Source organism: Portunus trituberculatus, chromosome 41 (genome assembly GCF_017591435.1).
Source record: "Portunus trituberculatus isolate SZX2019 chromosome 41, ASM1759143v1, whole genome shotgun sequence".
Classification (NCBI taxonomy): domain Eukaryota; kingdom Metazoa; phylum Arthropoda; class Malacostraca; order Decapoda; family Portunidae; genus Portunus; species Portunus trituberculatus.
In genome coordinates this window covers 33,235,779-33,251,425 of record NC_059295.1, presented here as the reverse complement: position 1 = coordinate 33,251,425, position 15,647 = coordinate 33,235,779, and the positions used below count along the sequence as shown (strand labels likewise).

The following is a 15,647-nucleotide window of genomic DNA, read 5'->3' as shown; positions in this document are numbered from 1 at the left end:
GGGATGGCAGCAAACGTCAGGTATGTAGCAGAGTGTTGCGTTGTGTGTGTTTACCTCTGTGTGTGTGTCTTCCCTGCCGTGTTGTATTGGAAAGGATTATAATGGGTGGTGGTGGTGGTGGTGGCGGTGGTGGTATGACGGCAGGACGTGCGAACGAACACACAGTAGACTTACAGGACTCAATGAGGGTAAATAATGTGAATGGACGCTCAATTTTTTCTCTCTCTCTCTCTCTCTCTCTCTCTCTCTCTCTCTCTCTCTCTCTCTCTCACACACACACACACACACACACACACACACACACACACACACACACACACACACACACACACAGAGGCCGCGTCACCTTATATGGCCTGGCACCGTCCCTGAGGCTCGCTCGTACACTTCCCGCCGCCAAAGGTCCCGCCCCGGTCAATACTCCCATGATCATGTTGCAGTGCACGCCTCCACCACGCTGACCACATGCTGCTGCTGCTGCTACCCATCTGTCCCTTCCCAACGCCCATCACAGAACGCTACACTATTTTCTCAGAAGTAAAAAAAAAAAAGAAAAAAAAAAAAAAAAGGAAAGTATAATTTTCTTAGGTACCCGGGAAATCGATAATCTAAAGGTGCCTGCTAAGCGGGGACTTTCAGACAGTGGTGATGTATGAGGAGCGCCATCAACGTGCAACATGCAAGGCAAAGCTAATGTTTCTTATGTTTTTCCGTACTCAATGTGAACGACGGAAATTTTTGGAGGCACTTAAAATCCTAGTTGAAAAGTTGTACAAAAAGCCACACATACAAAGAGAGACGAGTCCCAACGCCGCTCTGTTTATCTCGCGAGGGCGCCGGGATGCCGGGCTGTGGCTGGCGGCGGCGGGCGGGCGGGCGGCAGGGTGGGGGGGCCAGGCCGAGCTGGGCCACCCTGCCTGCTGCTGCCCACTCCCCGCCACTCACTGACTGACTCCACTCATTTTTCAGTTCGCATAGGCTGGCTGTGCTGTGCTGCTCCCTATTACTGTCACACGCTCGCTCACCCCCCGCCCCACCGACCCAATCCCAGGTCTGTCTCCCCCTCCCCCACCACACTGGCGGCTGGAGTGTCACAGCGGTTCAGCGAACTTTCACTCGTCGTTAAAAAATAAAGACAAAACAATAATAGAAACATGAATAATCACATGATAAAATAAGTATAAATTATATCAGTAAGAATTAATTAACATATACTGGAAAAAACAAATACTAACAAGTACACTTCGCCAAATAGAAAAGTCACGGAATAAAAGCGAGTTTGTGTCACGGTGGTCAGTGACTCCCGCCACTTACTACGCCAACTCCACTATCCACTTTACTACACATTAATGCATCCACGTTTACGCTTTTTCTTTTTTATTCCCATGAACAGAGATATAAACTGAACGAACACAGGTACCTTGGATGGACTACACCTGCATTCCCCTTCATCCTTTGTCTTGTGTTGCCTTTATCATAGTAACGTTCTGTCCCTTTCTTTTGTTCCTCTTTCTTACTTACCTTTTTTTTTCTTCTTCCTCTTTCTCTTCTCATTACTATCAATTTTTCTTTTCCCTTTCTCTCTCCTTTCCTTCTCCAAATTCTTTTCCTTTCTTCTTTTGTCTTCTATTATATTGTACCTCCTCGTTCTCCGTGTTCAATTCCATCTACTATTCATTCCTCTTTTCTCCCTTTTCCTTACGTTTTGAATATTCTTCCTACTGTTTATATACCTCCATCTCTTCCTCCTCTAGCATCTAATACTCCTTAACCTCATACGTTATATCTACTTACTATTTCCTCCTCCTCCTCCTCCTCCTCCAGTTTTCCTCCTCGTCTTTTTTTTATCTACTGTTTACATATCTCCATTTCTTTTTCCTTCTCTAGTATCCAATATTCCTTAACTTCATCCATATCTACTATCTATTTTCTTCTTCCTCCTCCTCCTCCTACTGTTTCCCTCCTCGTCTTTTTTTTTTAATCTACTGTTTATATATCTCCATCTTTTTCTCCTTAACTTCATTTATTATCTCCACTTATAGTATCATTTTCACCCTTCTCTTGTTTCCCTCCTCGTCTTCTATTTATCTACTGTTTATATACTTCCATCCTTTCCTCCTCCTCTAGCATCTAATATTCCTTAACTTCATCCATTCATTATCTCCACTTAATATCCTCATCACCCTTGCTTGTTTCCCTCCTCGTCTTTTTTCTCTATTTCATCACCCATCAGTGTCGCAATAATGGTGGCAACGTTCATGACCTCTCCTTCCGTCCTGCCACGCTCACCGCACACTGCCCAGCCCCTGCCAGCCCCGTGAAATACTAACTGGTTCCTCAAGCACTACGTCGTCAACAAACACATCGAGCATTCTGTCAATAACTCAACTGTTGCTCACATTACGTAACACACACACACACACACACACACACACACACACACACACACACACACACACACACACGGCGGTATTCATTGACTATTTATTACTCTGATGAAACGATGAATATTACGGTTTTTTTTTTTTTCATAACGTCAACTGTTTTTCAATTTTCGCTTTAAAACATAATTTCGTCTTTGACAGAAGGGCATGGCTGACTGACTGGCTGGCTGGCTGGTTGGTTGGCTGGCTGGCTGGCTGGCTGACTAGTTGGCTGGCTGGCTTGCTGTCTTTTCATGGCACCGTTTACCAATATTTCCCTCCATATACGTATATACATATTTAAAAAGTGGCCTTAGTGATGTCACGCCTGAGGAGCAAAATTATTCGTATGGGACCAAACTATATATACATCAGCCAATATCAAAATAGTTCACGTTTCATCAGCTCACAGTCTCTACGTTAATTAATAGTTAGAAACCTCAAACGTGATTTTTTTTTTTTTTAAACGCAGCGTATTATTAGACAACCTTCGCTCCGTTCTCATTCCCTTCAACACCGTCACAACTCATTACTTGGTCCTAAACTCTATAAACTATCATAAAAAAAAAATTTATTTCATGTTTCACTTCATAATATCCACGCAATTAATAAATAGTTTAAATACCTCACAGTAAATTTTTAACCAAAGCATATTACAATACCACTCCCCATTTAATTCAGTACTAGAGGCATCACTTCTACACACACACACACACACACACACACACACACACACACACACACATGGCGTGCACTGTTGCCTGGTAGTACAACATAATAATACCTTAAATCAAATTAATAGACAGACAACCTCCCTAATAAGCCAAAATTTTCTATGCTCGGCGCCACAGAGGTGCTACGGCAGGTTATACGTGGGCGGGTTAGGTGGACTAAGGAAATGCTCATGACTATTTGCTACTACATCGTTACATGGTAGTTATACAGTTACGAGGCAGTACGGAGGTAAGTCAAGTGGCAGTTAAGGAGGTTGTTATGGCGGGGGGGGTGTAGGTGGGAGAACAGCAAATGATAGTTGGAAGGCTACGGAGTTAGTTATGTGGATGTATACGTTGCCTGCTGAGTAACACCATCCCCTACCTACGCCTGTCTCCTTCCTAATCCCGCCCACATGACAGGATTCCGATAATGAAGCGTTTATTAATACAGCACGATGAATGTTGAGCACAATTGTACGGGTCTATTAACAAGTCATTAGGTAAACCAACTCCTCCACCCCAACTAGTGCTTGATACACAGTGCACATTACAGACAGCCACTCCTCGATACTTTTTGTAATGAATATGTGGTGTAGCTTCAAGTTGACTCGGGACTATGAAATAAACTGACCTCGAAACTCTACACGAGGGCTCCCGGTAGGGACGGGCGGGTACCCGGGTAGCTACCCGGGTAGTAGAGTACTGAGTATCGAGACGGGTACCCGGGACGAACGAAGGTTGTCGGGTAATTTTCACGGGTATTTCTTATAATATTATTAGGCACCCATTCTGGTGTAGAGAGTACAGATGTGCGCGATTACGATGAAAATATTTAAAGTCTAGACTCTTAGAGTATGGATAATGTTTACCGATGTGCGATCATTAATGAAATATGGAGATAATGATTAGAAATACATCGTTCATGCTGTATTGCGTAGTGAGCATCTAGACGTGTACCCGGGTAAAACATAATGTCGGGTATTGCTCACCGGTAAGCAGTCTTGTCTTGGAGTACAATGATTACCGGTCTTATTATTAAAATATGATGATAACGATGAAAAAAAAATATATATATATATATATATATATATATATATATATATATATATATATATATATATATATATATATATATATACCTGAAAAGATACCTGAAAAGCCGTACTCTGCCCATCCCTAGCTCCCGCCCGGTCCTCCATCACTCCTCCCTGCAATACCCTCCGTCACTTCTCTCGGCAATTCTCGTCTAACCTCACCTGCCAGGCATCCGTTGACAGCTTTCAAGGAGAGGCTGCGTTCTCACGGTCCAGTGTTTCTCGGGGCACAGCAGTAAACGTCCTTAAATGGCAAGTAACTGCACTGAAATATACGAGGAGACAGCGAGCTCCAACCTCCCATGTGTGTTTACACCAACCCGGATGTTACGCAAAGTGAACATAGGTTTGCGCAGCGCTAAGTGCTACGTTCCCCAACGACTGGATTCCCCTATACCTACACAGATAAAGATAGATAAAACAGTAGAAGAATATATATATATAAAGGGATATGTAAGATTAATGAGTGAAAGAAAAGAATTGAGCATAGAAGAAGAGACCGCAAGCCTCACAGTCACGGTTACCAGCGGAGCAAAGATTACGTGATACGAAAAAGGAAAAATACAAAGGCAGCAAAAAGACAGATTGTTGTGACACAGAAAGGAGGTAATCACAAATTAATAACAACGATGATAATAGCTAAGGAGGGAAAATGTCAGGGCAAGGTTTATTCATGGCTGATGTTCCCGGGAATAATAGCCTGATGATTTAATTCCGTGCTGCGACCTCTTTCTTGCCTTCATTTTTCTCCTCTATCATATAATTATCTCGTCAAGAGTTGTATACAGGGCGGCCTGCGTGCTGTCCAAGGCTGACTACGAGAATTGGCTGGGTTGTGTTGCGAGGACGGCCTCAAAGCCAAGACTTAATCATTTTTCATGACTTTTTAGATATACATTTCTCCTTTCTCTTTTTCGAGGTTAATATTGCCAGTGGCGGTTGGTAATTGACATCCTGATTTATGTTAAATCCTACTGTCGTACAAACAAGAAAGAAAAAGTCGGAAAGGAGGAGGAAAGACATGCTGGTTTCTAATGAGGAAGGATGCTAGTCCCGTCGTATTATGAAGCTGAAGAACGCCCGCGTATTCCTATCTTTCTCCACCACGCTCCCACAGACGCATATCCTTGTCATTGATCTAAACCGATGGAAAACTTATAAGAATAAGATATTACGTAAATATAACAATAGTATTTGCTAAAACAACCTTTTTTTCAGCTGGCTTATTAATATCGAAGATCTATTAATATCAGGCAGCTCTCTCTCTCTCTCTCTCTCTCTCTCTCTCTCTCTCTCTCTGTAATTAGCTCAAGCAAACTTGCGAATCTCTTGACAGAACAAAAAATGAAAGCCCAGCATTGTGTGCGTCACGTAGCGTCTCGGACGCGGGTCTTCCTCTCCCTCCTTGCATAAGCATCCTGTTGCAAAATTAGGCCATGCGTGCGTGCTAATCTGAGTTCTGGTTTTACATTATTTCCTACTAATACACAAAATCTTCCTTTCCTCAGCATCGTAACTAGAATTGACGTATGCATAAATGGTACTGCTACATAAATTGCCCGTCGGGAAGCATATTACATAACACCACGATCCCTCTGTCCCATTTGGTTAACCACAGTGGTCGTTTAGACTTGTTCCGGAAGAGCATGCGGGAGGAGGGAGGGGCAGAAAAACACCTTGGGGGCGATATAAAGACGATGCGTTCATGCGAGAGCTTATTTGCCTAAACATTGAGCCGGCCTTATGGAAACAAACCAGTGAGACTGCGACATAACTGAGACTGATTCAGAGAACAGCTTGGCTTGGGAGAACAAAATTGTCTGGTAATCAGTTGCATCTTAACTATCCAGTGAACACTGCTGGTTCATAAGACTACTACTATCTAACCATTAATTGAAAACCACGGCTGCCAGGGAAGTGTCTATTATAAAGAACAATAAAAAGGAGCAAGTCACTAAGCCACTGAGTACGAGAGAAGCACGAGCAGGAGGGCTTGCACCAGAAGGAATCACCAGTAATGAGCGGAAATTGTTTTAAAAGTTAATAACATTATGAACAATATGCTAAAAAACAACTCGAACATAGTAAAGCTTATAAATAATGCACGAAAAAATAAACACACAAAAAAATTGATGCAACATTAATTATCATAAATAGTTAATGTATCACAAAATCTCATTCCCACTCCACCCACCCCACAGGAAAAAAAAAAAAAGAGTTGAATTTAATTATTCATCAAGCAATATTTTTTTTTTTTTCCACGTGTTTCGCATTAACATCACACAGTGACATGAACATGAGGGTATTTCCTCGAATACTACGCAGATGGCAGCCAACTGTGATAATTCGTATTTATGTATCTCCTTACTTCTTTAAGTACGTGAAATTACTTACTTCATGCGCCTGAGAGGTTATACAGACCTCTTTAAGTGCACGCTCAGGATTAGCACGGATAGAAATGACACCTTCCTTGCTAACAATTCCTTCTCATGGCCTTCCCTTCCTTCTATCCCTGTACAGTATTTCCTTTCCCTCTTATAGTATAACTTCTCTTCCATGTATTTCCCTCCTGCTTCTCCCTAGTTCTCCTACCGCAATGTTTCTTCACACGTCAATCTTTCCTTTATTCTTTGACGTTTCTTCTTAAGTGTATGTAATTTCTTCTTCCTTCTTTCCTTTAATTTTCCGCTCCATCCATTTCCCGTCAAACTTTTCCAGACTCCCCTATCCCTTAAGTTTTATTTATATATCCCTCTCTTCTCTCTTTCCACTTCTCACTGTTCTTTCCTCTCTTTTCCTGCTCTCCTCATCCTACTTCCGTCTCAGAATAACATGTTGGTGAAACACAGACCTGAATTCTCAAACACTTCCGCGTATTATCTCGACTTCTTTCAACAAGGTCAGGAGAAAGTTTCTGGGATTTTCAAGAGTGTGTGTTTTCTTTAATGATTAGATTTAAAATGTATTGATGATTTGATGAGGGCCTTGCATCATGAATAAACACACACACACACACACACACACACACACACACACACACACACACACACACGAAGCCAACTTATCTTACCGAGGAAAAGAAGAAAAAAAAAGTGTTATAGAATATGGACAATAGCCAGGCATTGATCTTCAGTAAACGGATCTTCTGACCACGACCACCACGTCTCACCCACTCGACTGTCACCCCCTGCCCGGCCCCGCTATGGTTCACAACACGTTACGACCTGCTTGCCACATTACTTTCGTTCCAAGCGCCCGTATGTGTAGCAAGAGACTGTGTAGTGAGTGTGTCCTTCTGCTGCTGTTTGGCCAAGTAGCGCGCGGTGACCCTGCATGCCCTCCCAGAGACAGTCCCTCCATCAGAACAAGTGAATGCTGGTTGCGGCACACACTCATCCTTTTTCCTCTTTCGAGCGATGGAAGCGATTCAGTCACATGGAAGAAGCTTTGTCTCTCATTTCTAGTGCGTCGAGCGAAGAAAATACGAGAGAGAGAGAGAGAGAGAGAGAGAGAGAGAGAGAGAGAGAGAGAGAGAGGAGACAAACAGAATGAGAAACGATCAGGTAGTAAGTAAAAGGAAAACGAATATCCCAGAGTCAGCCACTTTTTCGCTCGTGTACTAAAGATCTTTCGAACAGCGACAGACACATGAGTTATGAGGCCGAGGAGGGAAAGGACGGGACGGGGAGTAGAGGGTAGAATCAACTTGAGAAGGAGGGAAAGGATAAAAAACGTATATGGAAAGAAGGGAAAGAGTCAAGAAGAAAGAAGATGAGGAAGGAAGGAAGGAAGGAAGCATAAGAACAGGAGGGATATAAGCTAGAAAAAAAGTCCAAATGAAAAAAAACGAGAAAATATGAAAGGAAAATAATGGTTTGAGAAAAAGACAATTGGAGAGTGAAGGGAATGAAAATAAAGGGAGGTTGAGAGGAGAAATATGATGAAGAGAGGAAGTCATAACTAAGGTAAAGAGAGAGAGAGAGAGAGAGAGAGAGAGAGAGAGAGAGAGAGAGAGAGAGCCAGTGCCGTGCTGGTGTTACACTTCGGCACGTGGGACTCTGGGGTCTTGAGTCCTTTGTCTGGGTTACAAAGGGCGGCATTGTCCACTGCACCGCCCACCCCAGGCCTCCCTATCCTGCCCCACCTCGCCCCGCCCCGCCCTGCCCCGCCCCATTCTGCCCTCAAGCACCTCGTCCGGCATACTGAGGGTGGCAATCGGGCTGCCCCCCATGCATTGTTTCCGGCCACCGATTAAAGGACGAACACGCAAATGCAGATACTCACGCACCCACGCACACACACACACACACACACACACACACACACACACACACACACACACACACACACAGAAGTAGTAGTAGTAGTAGTAGTAGTAGTAGTAGTAGTAGTAGTAGTAGTAGTAGTAGTAGTAATAGTTTATTGACTAAAAAGTTGAACAAAATGTCACATAAATTCAAAATGGTTATAGTCCATGAAAAAACCTACTTTCTATGACCATAAAACTTCCAATGTAAAACTTAAATAGATCCTGAAAGCCAGCAACTTGAAACTTAAATCTTAAAATGTAACACACACACACACACACACACACACACACACACACACACACACACACACACACACACACACACACACACACACACACACACACACACACACACACACACACACACACACAGAAAAACGATACTAACTACATATAAAAAAAAAAGAAGCACTGGAATTTTTTCTCTATATATTTTCATTTCGTATCGGGTTACCTTTCACCGCCGATAAAAAGAAGCAATAAAGAGCTCGGCAAGGAAGCGTGTTAGTGAGAGGAGGACAGTTTCTCTGGAGCAGTGCAGCGGGAAGTGTGGGAAGGAAAGCACACACGCGCGCCAGGTATCCGAAAATTTTCAGACTTGCTCGTGATTCGCCTTCAGGTTAATTCCACAAGTGTCAAAATATGTAAAGCAGCAGCAGCAGCAGCAGCAGTAGTAGTAGTAGTAGTAGTAGTAGTAGTAGTAGTAGTAGTAATGGTAAACTCTAGAACTCCCTGCCTGCTTCTGTATTTCCTCTTTCTTATGACTTGAATTAATTGAAGAGGGAGGTTTCAATACATTTATCCCATACATTTGGCTAACTATTTTGACCCTGTTTCAAGACCAGCACCTCACTGGACCTTCTTTATAATCAATTTTGTTGCCTTAGGCTAGCTCCACTCCTACATAAAAGTAGTAGTAGTAGTAGTAGTAGTAGTAGTAGTAGTAGTAGTAGTAGTAGTAGTAGTAGTAGTAGTAGTAGTAGTAGTAGTAGTAGTAGTAGCAGTAGTAGTAGTAGTAGTAGTAGTAGTAGTAGTAGTAGTAGTAGCAGCAGCAGCAGTTGTAGTAGTAGTAGTAATAGTAGCAATTTGTATCATAACCACACCACCACCACCACCACCACTACCATTACCACTACCACCACCAGCAACAGTAGCAACAGTAACAGCGACAGACTTTCAACATTAACAACAAAACTGACAGTGGTGGTCGCTCTTATGGTGGCAGTGGTAATTACAGAGCTCACTAACAAGCCGGACCAGTGAGACCTAGTGTAGTTGAATTGTTGTTGTTCTTAATGTAGCTGTTGTTGTTGTGATGGCTATTGTAGTTAACCCCTTTTACTGCTGCACCAAAATAATGTTCACCTTAACATCTATTTATAAATTTTTAGGCACTTTTCTCTTTCTTTCTGTATCATTTGTGTAGTGTGAACAAGAAAGGAGTAAGAGAGTTAACCATCTTTCCTCAGTATTCCCTCCCATCCCCGTGTCCTCACGCAAACAATTCCTACAGTGCTATGAGAGATAATGATAATGGTGATGGTGGTGGTGATAGTGGTGCGTAACGATGGTATAAAAAAAAAAGTTAGAAATATAAAGTCGAACGGTGCATGGTGGCGATACTATTACTCCCTACAACACCAGGTGAAGTAAAGGTAACGGTGATGCAAGGTAGAGGTGATAGTGGAAATATTAATAAGTAATCATAGGTAGTTATTAGAGAAGTTAGAAAATGTACTAAGGTTAAGAATGGTTCCGTAGAAGTGATGACAGTTTTAATAGTAGCAATGATAGTGGTAGCAAGAACAATACTAGCAGATTGGAGCTTGTGAATGTTGTACTAATAGTTGTAGTAATAGCAGTGGTAGAAGAGGTGGAAGATCATGTAAGGATTAAGGGAGGTGGAGTAGAATGGCGAGAAGCAAGGAGCGGGGAGTGAAGGGACAAAAGTAAGGGTACAGTGAGGGCGGCGGGACCTTCACAGCGGCGGCACTGCGAGGGGCAAGGACAGGCTGTAATCACACAAATGGGACTTTCATCTCTATTACGTCTCTCCCTACACACACACACACACACACACACATACACACACACACACACACACACACACACACACACACACACATTACACGGCCCGGTAGCTCAGTGGTTAGAGCGCTGGCTTCAAAAGCCAGATGACCGGGGTTCGATTCCCCAGCCAGGTGGAGATATTTGGGTGTGTCTCCTTTCACGTGTAGCCCCTGTTCACCTAGCAGTGAGTAGGTACGGGATGTAAATCGAGGAGTTGTGACCTTGTTGTCCCGGTGTGTGGTGTGTGCCTGGTCTCAGGCCTATCCGAAGATCGGAAACAATGAGCTCTGAGCTCGTTCCGTAGGGTAACGTCTGGCTGTCTCGTCAGAGACTGCAGCAGATCAGACAGTGAATTACACCGCGTAGTGTAGTGGTTAGCATGCTCGGCTCACTACCGAGAGGGCCCGTCTTCGATTCCCGGAAAGCGACGAAGCAAATGGGCAAGCCTCTTAGTATGTAGTCCTGTTCACCCAGCAATAAATAGGTACGGAATGTAACTCGAGGGGTTGTGGCCTCGCTTTCCCGGTGTGTGTGGTGTGTGATGTAGTCTCAGTTCTATCCGAAGATCGGTCAGTTTGAGCTCTGAGCTCTGTCCGTAAGGGAAAGGCTGGCTAGGTGACCAGCAGACAACCGTGGTGAGTAACATGAGGAAAGAACAGAAAAGATATTATCATAAAAAATAATCAAGAAAACGAATCTGCAAACAAAGTCAAGATAAGATTATTTTTTGTTGTTAAGGTCCTATAAGAGTTTCAGTTTCTATTTCTTTTCTTCTTTGAATGTTATTTGCTTTAGAGCAACTGAATAAAGAAAACAGTGTCACATTTTTCTTATGGAGATACTAACAATGTATTTTCTTTTTTAGCTTTGTTTTTCAATAATGGAAATGACACGGCCTTGTCCTCCATAATGAACTGAAGTAACGTGTGTGTGTATCTGTGTACCTGTGTGTGTGTGTGTGTGTGTGTGTGTGTGTGTGTGTGTGTGTGTGTGTGTGTGTGTGTGTGTGTGTGTGTCGTGAGTGACATACTGTGACATAATTACGAAAATGTTTGCATAGTCTCTCTCTCTCTCTCTCTCTCTCTCTCTCTCTCTCTCTCTCTCTCTCTCTCTCTCTCTCTCCAGGGCATTCATGGAGACTCAGCCTCACCATAATGAACTATTGATCCGCGACTTTACACATATATTTATTTATTCATTTATTCAACTATTTCCTCACAAATCTACTTGCGTATTCCTCCAGCAGTAATTTAGTCTCTTTTCTCTTGGAAACTACCACCACCACCACCACCACCGTCACCACCAACCACGACCACAGCCACTCCAATCACCACCACTATCACTCTAAGTACGAGGCCTCCTTCAGCTGACTCCCGAGAGAAAAACAGCAGAATGAGAAACAATCATCGTGGCTGTCGAGGTGGTCATGGCCACTCCACTTTCAAGGAAGCGTAAGACGAATGGCACCACAGATACACAGCGACACATCTCAATGGCCGAGAGGAGGAGGAAGAGGAGAAGGAGGAGGAGGATATGGTGGTGGTGGTGGTGGAGAAAAAGAAGAGGAAGCCGAAGATACAAGTCGTGGAGAGAAGTTAGAGAGCGAGGGAGGGAAGGAGTTATGAGATGTGTAATCCATGTAAAAGAGAAATCCCTAAAAGAGGATGGGGAAAAAAGGAAAGGATTGAGGCCATAACACAACGCAACGAGATAGCTGGCCAGGGATGCTTTGGATATAAGGGGAAGGAAAGAAAAATGGTCGATAAAATGAAACTTAATGCGGCGGTCACTTAGGACGAGTAGTGAGTGAGTGAGTGAGCAGATAAAGACAGAAGAGGAATATTGAAAAAAAAAAATTCAACTAAGAGGCTCAGCAACATAGAAGAAATAACAAGAATATCAGGTACAAGTTGCGTGAGTGATTCCGAGCGAGTGAGTGACGGAATAGTGTTAAAAATGGCCTCAGAAGAATGACCGAAGGTGAGAGTGACGAAGTGCGTAAACCATTAGGGAGAAGGAGAAGGATGACAAAAGATGTAGTGCACGTGACAGCTAAGGAAGAGAGACGATGAGTAATATTTTGTCAAGGTGTGAAAATAATGAAAGAAGTTAGACGATGATTAATTACTTCATAAAAAGAAATCTTTATAAAAGTGAGCGAGAAACCTAGTGAAGAATGAGTTATTTTCGAAATAATAAAGAAACACAACAACAAACAGCCGCAGACCTGCTGACCGTCATGGAGCTCCTTATGAACTTGTACTATATAAGCAAAAATATTAAAAGATCTTTTGTATAAACAATATTAAAGTTCCTCTTCACACACTGGAAGGAGAGGAAGGAAGGAAGGAAGGCAAGGAGGCTCTGAACAGGAGTCACTGAACTCATGAGCCTTCGCCAAATTATATTATAAATTCCAAGGTGAAAGTTAAGAAGCGTTTCAATTCTTTCCAGTCTCGACGAGAAAATATAAAACAATGTGGAACACATTTTTTCTCTCCTCCAGCGGCTAAGAATATTTCCAACAACGGATAAATTACCAACACACCTCACATATGTTTTTTTTTTCCCTTGCACTCCTTTATTATACTAATGGTCAAGATTAATGCTTTGCTTTTCATTAATTTGAAGCGTGGGCGTTTTCAGAAAAATAAATAGCGCAATAAATAAAGCTTCCAAGACCATTTGCATGCATTGTACCTTATTTAAGTTGAGTTGGGATTTCTTTCCTCCTCCCGTGGGAGTTGATGCGTCTGTTCTGTATGCAGTGCATGCGAGCGGCGAGGCGAGGCTGGAGGCACCGGGCACAGGGCCACCAGCAGACTCAGCACTGTTTACAAACCTCCGCCAGGGGGTATGACGTGTGGATTCTTGCAAGGTGTGGAGAGAGAGGAGGAAGCGGAGGAGGTGGTGGGAAAGGAGGTGGAAGAGGAGGAGGAGGAGGAGGGAGAGACTATGAAAGATTTTGTTACCTTCTCTTTTCATTCCTTCCCTGCCCCACACACACACACACACACACACACACACACACACACACACACACACACACACACACACAGCTAATCATTACCAGAATGACTGAGTACACTGTGTGACCGTGAGAACTGGAGCAAGAGTTTGGAATGTGTGTGTGTGTGTGTGTGTGTGTGTGTGTTCAGTTCTTGTGTGTGATCGCGTGCTCCCTCCTAAACACACACACACACACACACACACACACACACACACACACACACACACACACACACACACACACAGAAAGGAAAAAACATCACAAGAAAATATAATAGACATGCCCACCACAACCACAAAACTCCAGAAAAAAAAAAAAATAGACGAACAAAAAAGAAACTTCAAATCCGTGGAAACAAGACAAACACGAGAAACAAAACAAACAAACCCGAACTCATATTGTGTTTTCCTTTTTTTTTTTTTTCTGTCATCATCATCACGGCGTCGTCTATCCAGAGAGAGAGAGAGAGAGAGAGAGAGAGAGAGAGGAACAACAGTCTCTAATATCCCTGAAAGAGGCGCTCGGGGCAACTCTTCCTGGCCCTGATCGACCCCCAATCTCTCCTCTTTTACTCGTTTCTTCTCGTTAAGACTCGTTCCACTTGCGTTTACAGACAACCTCCTCCTCTTCCTCCTCCTCCTCCTCCTCCTCATCTCCCTCTCTCTATTTCTACTCCTACTACTATTTTTCCTCTTCGTTTTGTCCTTCTCCTTATTTCTCCTCCTTTTACTCTTTCTCTTCCTCTTCGTTTTCCTTCTCTTTCTTCTTCTCCTTGTCCTCCATAATCATTTTCTCTTCATCCTCCTAGTTGTTCTCCTAAAATTTCTCCTTGTTCTTATCATCCTGCTCCTATTTCTCTCCTCTTTCTTCGTGTTCTCTTTCTTTCTCTCACCCTCCAGCGATTTCAAGTCCTCCTCCTCTACCTCCGCCTCCGCCTCCGCCTCCTGTTCCTACAGCTACTACTTTGCAGCCATTCGTGGAAGGAGTGAAAGAGGATTAGTGGGGTTGGGGGTAAACAGAGGAAAATGAAGAGCGTAGGCAGAGTGAAAGGAAATGAGGAGGAATAAAACGTGAAAAGTCAGAGTAAGGAGGATTAAGGAGGAAATGAGAAAAGAGGAAGGAGGAGGAGGAGGAGGATAGGAAAGAAGAAGAATGAGTAAATGGTGTGTCAAGGAAAGATGTGATGAGGGAGAAAAATAGAGTGTAAAGGATACATACAAACAAAAAAAAAAAGATACATAAAAAAAGAACACTTGAGAACATAATGAAAAAAAAAAAACAGGGAGGAGAAAAATATGGTAGTACAGTACTCAATAAAGAATATAGATAAAATAAAATAAAATAAAATAAAACGAAAAAAAAAAAAAAATACATAAACTCCAAGAGGGGAAAATATCGTAATAAGGAAAGATCTAGAAGAGAGAGAGAGAGAAGAGAGAGAGAGAGAGAGAGAGAGAGAGAGAGAGAGAGAGAGAGAAAAAAAAAAGGGCGAAAGAAACACAGCAATCAGGTCCCATTTCTTCGTAGCCTAAAAAAAGAAACAAAAACAAAAAAAAGACATAAAAAACCTCAACATGACCCCATTCCGACACACTTGAGAACTAATCCATGTAATCCTGGGTAATCACACTGAAAAACCCGCTACGTAATAACCCGGGCGCGTTTGGTCTTTGTTTACAAGTGTGCGCGCGTGTAAGGCATGCATCACCGCGCATCGCCTCTGCTTGCACCCGCTTAACTCCTCCGCCGCCCAAACTAGTGCCAGTGAAGAACGATGCGACGTAAACAATCAGAGAGAGAGAGAGAGAGAGAGAGCGGTTTCTGCCTTAGGGTCACCGCGGTTCCCCGAGCAACACATACGATCCACTGTTTTGTTAGAGAAGAATAGAAAAAAAAAAAAAAAAATAAATAAATAAAAGAATAAAAAAAAAAAAAAGGGAAAGAAAACCTAGTGATATTTCTTTTTGAGTGTTCAAGAATATTGTTCGAAGTTTCTTGTGGCGACGGTCTGAAGAAAGGGAGAGA

At 42.9% G+C, this 15,647-nt stretch overlaps 1 protein-coding gene and 1 non-coding gene across 21 annotated transcripts in view; one reads left to right on the top strand and one right to left on the bottom strand.

Moving 5' to 3' along the window:
* Positions 1 to 15,647, bottom strand: part of LOC123517066 (voltage-dependent T-type calcium channel subunit alpha-1I-like) — a 467,781-nt gene that overhangs the window by 438,010 nt on the left and 14,124 nt on the right. The gene's annotated exons all lie outside the window — the stretch shown is intronic.
* On the top strand, positions 10,674 to 10,747 carry Trnal-caa. The gene has a single exon. It is a non-coding gene; the product is annotated as a tRNA-Leu (tRNA).